Here is a 10,138-nt window from a genome sequence, read left to right on the forward strand (position 1 = left end):
TTGGAGGTTAGTTTTAAATCCTAAATTCCTATTCACGCAAAAAAGAAGCAAACCTCTTTTTTCCCGGGATTATCATTCTGTTTACAAGTAAACTTACTGTTCTACCTTGAATTGTTACTGAATTTATGTATCGGAGGATATCGAAGGCGACGGTACGCAAAACAAAATCGATGTTGATTGATGTATATGGCTATGTACCGACGTTTTTATAAGTTTCCCAGTTTCGCACTAAGATTCTTTTTACTTTTCCGAAATCTTTCCGCTATTTTTCCTGGGCTAACCGGCATGAGGTTGGAAAGTGTTTGTTTCTAAAGGTACGGGAAATCTTGTGCTTACTCATACAAAATTGCCTAACTTTCCGAAGCTTATTTTTCAACTACTATACTACACATGAAGTCCTGGTCTTTTTCCGCTAGAAAAGTGGCAAAGGAATCTTAGTGCAGAAATGAGAAACTTATAATAAAAGACGGTATCGCCTAAATAGACGACGTTATTTTGGTGTTTTTACCGTCGTCGAGAAACGTGGACGAGGATTTTGGGGACATGTCTCCTTCGATTTATCTCGAATACTTTAACTCGCCACTGTAATTAGTCAAATGAAGCTCTTTTCGAGTCAAAATTATATTTGGTCTACTATGTTCACTTTAGGGTCTTTCAGACTGTATCATAGGAAATCTTTTTTCTGGGTTCTCAAGCTACTTTTTATAATGAGAAAGGCTATATAGTAAGGGTTTGTTCAAGCCGAGTAAGAATCACTTACACTCTATTCTGGATATTCGAAATACTCGAAAATGATAATGGGAGAAGTTGGCTGTATTTATAAACAAGTTTCTTGGTATAAACCACCATGCTGTCAAATAGAGTCTACAACAGAATGACTAATTATTATTATTATCCTGGCATTCTTTTATCTGGAAAATTTATTCCTAATGTTTATTTGGTTCGTAAGCATTTTTTAGAGATTTTTTTTTTCCATTCCAATTTTTTTTTGACTAAAGGAAAACATGAAATTGAATGATAGAAAAACATTAAAGAATCTTTATTGTATATATGTTTTTGGTGACTGACCCTCTTATTATCACTTAGGTATTATTGTATTAAACTTTAGCAGTTGCTCCATTTTCCTAAAAAAAAGAACGACATTCCTTTCATTTTTCATGAATCCATTGTTTTATGAACTCCTTCCTGTCTCAAAGGGGGATGCTAGGTTTGTGAAGTGACGGGTATGTGGAGCTGAAGTTCGAAAATTTTGCCCCTTTTTGCTCTAATTTTAATTGTAATTTTTTGAGTCTGTCACAGAGAGTTAATTGCTAATTTATGGTCTTCTGCACCCCCTTTGAGAGATTATGGAAGGTGTGAAAAAGGGACCCTTTGTTATATGGAGAGAGTTATATGGGTCGCACAAATCCGACACCCATTTTATCTAATTGCCCTCTCCGCCGCGGGCTTTGTGCTTCTGATGGTTTCGATGGACTTAAAACTATCGCGAAGCATACTCCAGTCTCTTAGCAACGTTTACTATTCTTCAAGTCTTTAATGATTATGTTTTACTGGGAAAGTACTGTATTAGTTGTTTTAAACTTTTTGGTCAATTTCCATCCTTATTACTTCTCTATATGATATGAATATGAATATACTCGGGTAAATTAATGCGTGTCCAAATTTTCGTTAATTCTTCGGACCCATCATTACCCCTCCTAGCATAATAAATTATACCTTTAAAGAAGCGCATTACGATGTAGAACATGAAAATCGGTGTTACTTAAATTTAGGTTTTGCCAATTTTGAGAAAAACCGCAAAAACCAAAAAATGCTGACGTCAGCAAAACTTGTTTTTTAAATAACTCCAGTTTGGCTAATGGTATAAATATGAAATTTGGACCAGAGTTGCACATTATTAAAAAGATCATTTTGAAAAAAAATGTTTTTGAAATTTTGCTGATGTCTGCACTTTATTGCAAATTTTCGTATTTTGCTGATTTCTGCTGACGTCAGCAAAATTTGAAAAAAATGATTATGTAATAATGTTTTTATTACTGATATGCAACTTTGGTCCAAATTTCATATTTATACCATTAGCCAAACTGGAGTTATTTAAGAAACAAGTTTTGCTGACGTCAGCATTTTTTGGTTTTTGCAGTTTTTCGCAAAATTGGCAAAACTTAAATTTAAGTAACACCGATTTTCATGTTCTACATCGTAATGCGCTTCTTTAAAGGTATAATTTATTATGCTAGGAGGGGTGATGATGGGTCCGAAAAATTTACGAAAATTTGGACACGCATTAATTTACCCAAGTAATTTCACCTCGTTCGATTAATCCTTATTACTTTTCGAAAATTACTAGGAAACCTGGACATGGTATATTTCAACAGGATACTTTAAAAGTATCCTTGATTTCAATGCGACTTTTTTTACAACCTAGTCAACTCTATTTGAACTAAGGGTGGTATGGGGGCTTTTCACTTTTTTCCCAAATTCCCCAAAAAGATGTGCCGGTCCAGGGGCCGATTTTTCTATTTTTTTTTCCCGATATCTACTGCTAAATTTCAAAATTCATTCCCTTTGAGGGTCTGAGGTCTGATTTAAGGTTTTTCATAGAATGCACATCCTGAGCTTAGGGAATTTATAAACCATTATTGCCGAACCAAAGATAAATGTGGAGTAGTGTTGCGACCCCACTACCTGGGACTTTTATTATATAGAGGTGGCAAAAGTTACCCGCTCCTCCTTTAGCGGGGGGGGGGGGTTCAGGGGGTACCCGATTCCGCAATTCCGCCAATTTTTTCTCCAATTTCCGTCAAAGTCAAACCGTCTTAAATTGAACCAAAATTCCGTCACCGAAAATTCCTTTGAAGTTCAATATTTTTGTCGGAAATTCCGCAAATTTGGAATATCTTTTACCAATTCAGCAATTTCTGGCTTGGTCAACAGGCTACTACAGACCCTGGATCGGTGTCCAATATCCTCCACCGGATTATCAGAGAAGACGCGCGTAAGGTTGAACTCGTCGCGCGGTCAAGCATACTGTTTATTGATAAATCCTACAGGCTCCCTTGTTAGCGATAGTCGATGTAAAATTTCAAGATGGCGTCCAAGCAGTGTCGAGTTTTATACAAAGATTTTGAAGTTTTCCTGGCTGATTTTTCAACTCCTTTTCAAATGTACCATCTCAAGATAAGTATCTTTATTCCAGGTCTGAACTGTTCGTTTGCCTAACTCAACTAGCCGTATTGTATAAGGGTTGCGAAGCAATCCAGACTCCACCTCGATTCGCAAGTTGCTAGCAAAATAAGAGACACTTTAATAAAGCCGCTATAGAGACAGGGTCGTAAGAGCCTTAATGCCAAACACACCACATAATCCACGGCGGCACAGCACCCGCCGCCGCCCGCGCATCGCTCTTTTTTTCCTTCTAGTTCTAGTTATTCTAGTGTAAATGGTGCCTTAATCCAGACCCCCGCGCTCGATAGGATCGATCATCGGAACGGCTCGATGACGGATCGATATGTGATCGATGGATTACTTAACGATCCGGATAGGAGATCGATGGAAGATTCAGCCATTAAAAAGTCTTGAGTATCGATCCTTCGTTGATCCATTGCATTATCGAGCTAGTATTTCAATCGAGTATATATCGATTATTCGTCATCGATCGTTAATCGATTCGTCATCGATCGTTAATCGATTCGTCATCGATCGTTAATCGATTTGTTATCGATCGTAAATCGAGATCGATAAAAGATCGATGATAGATCGATAAATAATCATAAGCTTAAAAAAATCTTGAGTATCGATCCTCTATCGATCTCCTATCCGGATCGTTAAGTAATCCATCGATCACATTTCGATCCGTCATCGAGCCGTTCCGATGATCGATCCTATCGAGCGCGGGGGTCTGGCTTAATAAAATCGAACGATATTCGTCGAATGATCGAATATTTTTATTCAAATCACGAATCGTCTGTCAAAATCATCAAAAAATGAAAATAAAACAAAAACAAAAATGTACAAAGATGGTTTGTTGGTTCTTGGGCAGTTTTGATTTAATTCTTGACAAATTCGACAAATTTGATTACCTCCGTACTTCTTCTTTATCATAGAATATCCACTTGATTTTGCAAGGTAAGTTTCGTTCACTAAAAGAGCACTCCTTCCGCCCGCGCGACTTGCAAAAACTTCTCATTACGCACGGAGCGAGCGTTAGCGAGCGGAGTGCGACTCTTTTGGCAAACGCATGCGCGTAAGCAAAATTTACAAAATTTCAATGATATGCGGGTACTAAAAATGGAAATTCACCTTTTTTTCGGTCTAGCCGCTATTCCAACATGTTTAGCCTCTGGAATGGTTCAACTTTGAAAATTTCGTGAAAATTAGCGTTTTTAAGAGAAGTCGTTGCAGTGTCAATCTTTCGCAAATTTAAAAACCCACTTTCCCTTGGAAAAAATTGACGTTTTTTGGTTTTTTGGGACCCTTGGGGCATAAGGTACCTGTTGACCGCAAAAATTTCAAAATTCGCGAATTGACCGTTGACAACATTAGGGGTAAAGGGACCCACTGACGTCACGGGTTTGGGAAAAACTTCAAAATGCGATATCTCGAGTTTGAAGAAGAGTTGAGAGGTCGTTGACCCCTCATTAGATCGAGAACTTTATGGGGAATGAGATGGGAAGGTTTATAAGGCTTGAGTAGGACTTCAAAATTTGGCTGAATTTTTAGCCATTTTCAGTTGATGACGTCATCAAAACAAAAAAATGCAATAACGTGAGATTGGAAAGGAGTTGGGAGGTCGTTGACCCCTCATTCTATCGGAAATTTTATGGTGAATGAGATTGAAGAGTTTATAACGCTTGAGCACGATTTTCAAATTTGGCTGAATCTTTAGCCATTTTCAGTTGATGACGTCATCAAAACAAAAAAATGCGATAACTCGAGATTGGAAGGGAGTTTGGAAATGGCTAACCCCTCTTTGGATCGGAAAATTTATCGAGAATGCAATGAGAGAAGACGGGTGTTATGAGGCCTTAGGACGACTTTAAATAAAAATTGATTAACATTTGGGTAAGCAGCGTGAGAAAATCAAAACAAAACAGCCGAAAAGAACTGAACTCTCGGAATAAATACACGTCTTTTTTTTTTTAAGAAACACACTTTTAAGAAACATGAGGCTCAGAATGCCTAAAAACTAAGAAATGAGAAAATAACATTTTTTAATTTGGTTTTTTATAAGAACCTTCCAATCAAGGCTAATTATGTCAAAAAGTTTAGAAACATGTAAGAAACATTTAAGGCTCAAAAGGCCGATTTCTTAAGACACATTGAGGCTGCTTGGTAAACCTAGTTTCTTAAAAAAAAAAAACGTGTAATGGAAAAACGTAAAAAAAAAATATTTTTTGATGAGCTCTTACTCCATTCTTTCCAAAAAGTCAGTGAAATTAAATCTGATGAAATATATAGAAATTATTACAAAACTACTCGACACGCACGTGACACGACCCATAGCAAATAAATTCAGCTATCGGCACTTCGTTCGTGAAAACCAAACAGTTTTTTTATCAATGCATACATAAAAACTTGAAATTCTTTAATACTTGTCAAGAATATTTTCCATAACAAAACGAGGGAATTTCAATGTCTTTGATTAAACCAGGTAACGAGGGGTTTTTGTAAAAAGTCTCTTGTGTCTCTCCCAATCCTCCACAAAACTGTGTCTTTGACTTTTCAGCATCAATTCTTCAACAATCAACACTTCTTACTTCGAAAATTCGACACGTTTACAGCTTGACGATAGTTGAAAGTTGAGAAGTTCGCCCCAATTAGTTTTTGTTGCAAAAATGTTGTTTCAGCAGACCATTCATAGCTTAAACCAGTATGCATTTTCTCATCTATGCATCAAAAGAAAAACATCGAAAAGTGTTATCAATCTGATAGAGAAACGCAATAATGAAAAATTTCTTCTCAATCGAAAAAATACAATACATCTTCTTTTTCTGTGTATACTGTAATGTATAATAATTTCACATCTCTGAAAAAGCTGCTGCAATTATTTTGAAGCTTCTGGATCGACAAAATCTTTCTTTATTTTGATGTGCATAATTTCGGTGGGAACTTCGGTCGAATGTTTTTGTTCGAATTTAAAATTCGAATCTAGCAAGATTTTCGAACAAAAACATTCGAAATTAAAGAGACCCGGAAGTTATTTTTCATTTTTTATAACTTTGGAATTTTTGCTTTCTTTAGCTTTCCGAGTTATTATTGATTTTCTAACTCGGAAAATTGTGCTTCCTTTAACTATCCGAGTTTTTTTTATTTTTTGAACTCGGGAATTTTGGCTTCCTTTAATTAACTTTCTGTAAATAGATTAAATCTATTAAATTTTACGTTTAATAAAAAGGCTCGCCTCGCTCGTAAAATATTTCTCGTTTTGCACTCAAAGTCATGCGATAACTATTACTTATTGAGTCTTCATTGGATTGTTAATCATCGATAGAATCTATCGCATCATCAATTAGAAATCGATTTCATTTCTATTAATGTTAAAAATTTATTACCCTTTCGGTGACGACATTCAGGGCCAAAATGACGTCCTCGTCACAAGATTCACAGTATTTTGAGTTTTGATCCGTTTTAAGTTGTAATTTTTAGATTTATGGAATTTTGGATTTTCGGAATTTCTTTGGGGTTTGGGATTTTCGGAAAAAGAGTACGATATTCTTTTGAGCAGCGGATTGATAGTCTTCACCTCTTCTTACATAACTAGTATGGGTTTGAGGCGTCTATAGAATCCTTTCGGCTTGCGAACACGAGACTCGTTCTCCGTGCGTAACCCCTTTTACGATTGATTGATTGACAGACGGTGACAGAAAGGATCTTCATCATCCCTCGACTTTTAACAGCAAGTATCGTATATCAAATAACCTTATTTGATATATGATACTTGCTGTTAAAAGTCGAGAGATGATGACAGTTACATCAATATGCCTTCTTACCTATCTTTAAAAATATAAATAAAAGTAATCACGGAAAAGGACACGAAAAAAAAGACATAAGTGTGAGAACAGAGTAATCAAACTCGTTAGAAAAAGTACCATTAGAAGTCATAAAAAATCAACCTGAATAAATGCAATCGAAATTCCAGAGAACTTCATAATTCCCTAAACAACATTACGTTACTATGTCAAACTCCCATCACATAAATTTTACAATTACGTCAGAGTAGACTACGCTCGCCACCGAAGAGGTTTATTTGGAAAGGGTAATTATATTTTATTGTTCACTTCTTTTTTAAAGATTCGCCGGACACTGTCATTAATGGTACAAAAAATAGCTGTTTTTGCACCATTTTTACATGGCCTTGAATTTATGAATTTAGTAGAAAAGCTAACACATTTGAGCTTATATGAATTTTCCCATGGTTAAGTTAAAGGATCAGTCTTTGAATATGTGAAGGTCCTATCGCTGAAATTGGGCTGAAATTTGTTACGCTTAAAGTAGGACATATGTCAATCACATTCCAATCAGAAAATCCAATAAAAAGGTCCTACAAAGGACAATAAATTGTCCTGAAAGATGAAAAACATAGACAAAAGGATGTCCTGGTAATCTACCAATTATCACGTATATTGCCTAAAACCTTTTAGAATAGCTCCAAAATAGGTCAAACAATGGATAATTAAAGGGATATTGGTAAAATGGTCCTCAAAATGGACAAATCTTTGTCCTTGTCACAGGGTATTTCTTAATGTGACCCTGAAAGGTCAAATCAGTGTTTTTTGATCAAGTTATTTGAGATAAAGAAATTCTTGTAGATTGCTATTGCTTGGATGTTGCGATCAACTGATTAAATAGTCAAAAATTAGCTTTTTATCAAATAACAATGTAATTAGGACGGAAAATGGACAATAATATGTCCATTTTGGATAAAAAATATGGTCAATTGATTGTTTTTAAAATGGACCATTTTCAATACATCTTGGTAGGGGAAAGGTTAATGCTTCAGGCTCAATAACCCCCTGAAAAAGTTAAACTACAGTACAGAAAATATGTTAATTGGTCCTTAAATTGGACAAACTTTTGTCCTCTAAAATTGTTTTGACGAAAGTCAAACATTTTTGCCATTCTTTAAAGGACAAGAAACTGTCCAATTAAGGACCATTTTATCAATTTTACTAAATTATTTATATTTCACATTGTACATTCTGGCATTTCAAAGGTTAAAAGAATTTTAAATTATTGCATTTTAAACTCATTAAGTCATTTTTCATACTTAACTAGCCAAATAAAGCTTGAAAACAAAACTGAAGACAAAAAATTGTCCAAAGAACGGCCTTTTAGCAAGTGTTTTATTGAAACCACACAAACTTCAAAGCTTAAGTAGCCTTAATGTACTATAGATAACTGAAAAGACTGTAGTTTTGACAGTAGTTTGGACTAATTCTTGTTTCTGCTCAAACTTTATCAGTGAATTTTTGGACGACTTTAGTGTCCAATTTCTGGACCCAAAAATGTAAAAAAGTGGACCTTTTTGCATTCCAGTGATAAAACAACTATTCAAGAACAGGTTTAAAAAAGTTTTATTTGGTTATGTCATAAATGGTCCCCTACAGGACACTTTTTTTGTCTGGACAACAAAATGGCCATAAATGGGCCGTTTTACCCCCTGTGCTCACTTTGATTCTTCTATACCCTTTGTTACGTCCATTTAAATGTACCCCGAAATTCACATTGTTGAAAAGTGACCTTTTTTGAAAGAGTTATTGTCAAAAAATTGTTTTTACCCCTTTTTTGGCATGGTGCATGATTTGTACCATTTAAATGACAGTGTCCCGGCCGGGTTGGAAAAGTATGAATTTCTTTGTACATATTTTACCTACCCTAAATATTTAGGAGGCTGAGTTTTAAACGAATCGTCAAGTTGAAACAAACGATAAATGTATCAAGGTCTTTATTTACCCCTTGGTGCCTAAACAAAAGAGACTTAACTCGATGTTACAATCCAATTATTGAAAGTTTGTCTCAGCCTTTTTATAATGAGCGAGACATACGTTCTCTGATTACGCAATTTTCATATTGACATTTTTGAGGCATTTTGATGTAACTGGATGAAGATCCTTTCTGTCACCGTTCAAACTAATTTTTTTTTCATTTAACAGCAAAATAAACAATTAAAACCGAAGAACCACTGCTTAGATTGCATAGATGCGTGCTGCCCGCGCGGCAATCTGATCAACTTCAGATTCTAAGTCTGTGTTTCGGCTTCTGGTAATTTTTTTGCTGTTCACTGCTAGGGTACACCATTTTAAAATGGCATTTTTCGCAGTCTTAGCTACCAAACCGAGAAAGTTTCCGTGGCTTTAAGCCAAACCATTCAAGGTCATTTTGATAAAATCATCGGTTTGAAGATATGTGATTTATATAGCAAATTTTATAGCAAATTTTCGCTTGGGATAGAAGTTAAAGGTACGTGCACAATATAGCAAAACTGCTTCGCTCATAAATTTGCTTCGCAATTAAACGCTATGAAACGATATAAGCGTTTCATTCAACAAACCAAATCAAACTGAGAAATTAGCTGGTAAAAGTTTTCAATGCAATATAATCCAGACGGTAGAAAATTTGAATCAAAAAAAAATTTCCGTTGCTAACTGGGCAGGGGACTCTACTAATCGATAAATTCGATTATCAAAGTAGGTAATCGATAATGATCGAAGTAATCGAACGACCACTTATCAATTAACAATCCGAATGTCGACAGTCTAATCTTAAACTCCTATATCAGGATTAGAAACTAGGCTAGTCTTACCTCTTTTATCTTTCCCTTTACAACAATACAATGCTGACAAGTTGAGACAACACATTGGCGAGTAAAATCCCTGTGAGAGAAGTTTATATCAAAATCTGCAATAAAAACGAAAGTGGTTTCTTCTACTGATTGCTTTCAGGCACTCCTTCGTAGTTGTTTAGCAAAGTTCCACCAATGAGATTGCCACATTTCACAGGGCCCTTCTTTTTTGCACTCGTGGCCTCTTAGTGCCTTGCACGACGGGCGGCTGTAAAATCCCACCCTTCATACATTTGTTTCAATCCGTGATCCGTAGCTTAGGTTTTCTCATCTTCAATTTACTGAAGAAAGCGGGAA

Source organism: Clytia hemisphaerica, unplaced genomic scaffold (genome assembly GCF_902728285.1).
Source record: "Clytia hemisphaerica strain Z4C2 unplaced genomic scaffold, Clytia hemisphaerica genome assembly, whole genome shotgun sequence".
Classification (NCBI taxonomy): Eukaryota; Metazoa; Cnidaria; class Hydrozoa; order Leptothecata; family Clytiidae; genus Clytia; species Clytia hemisphaerica.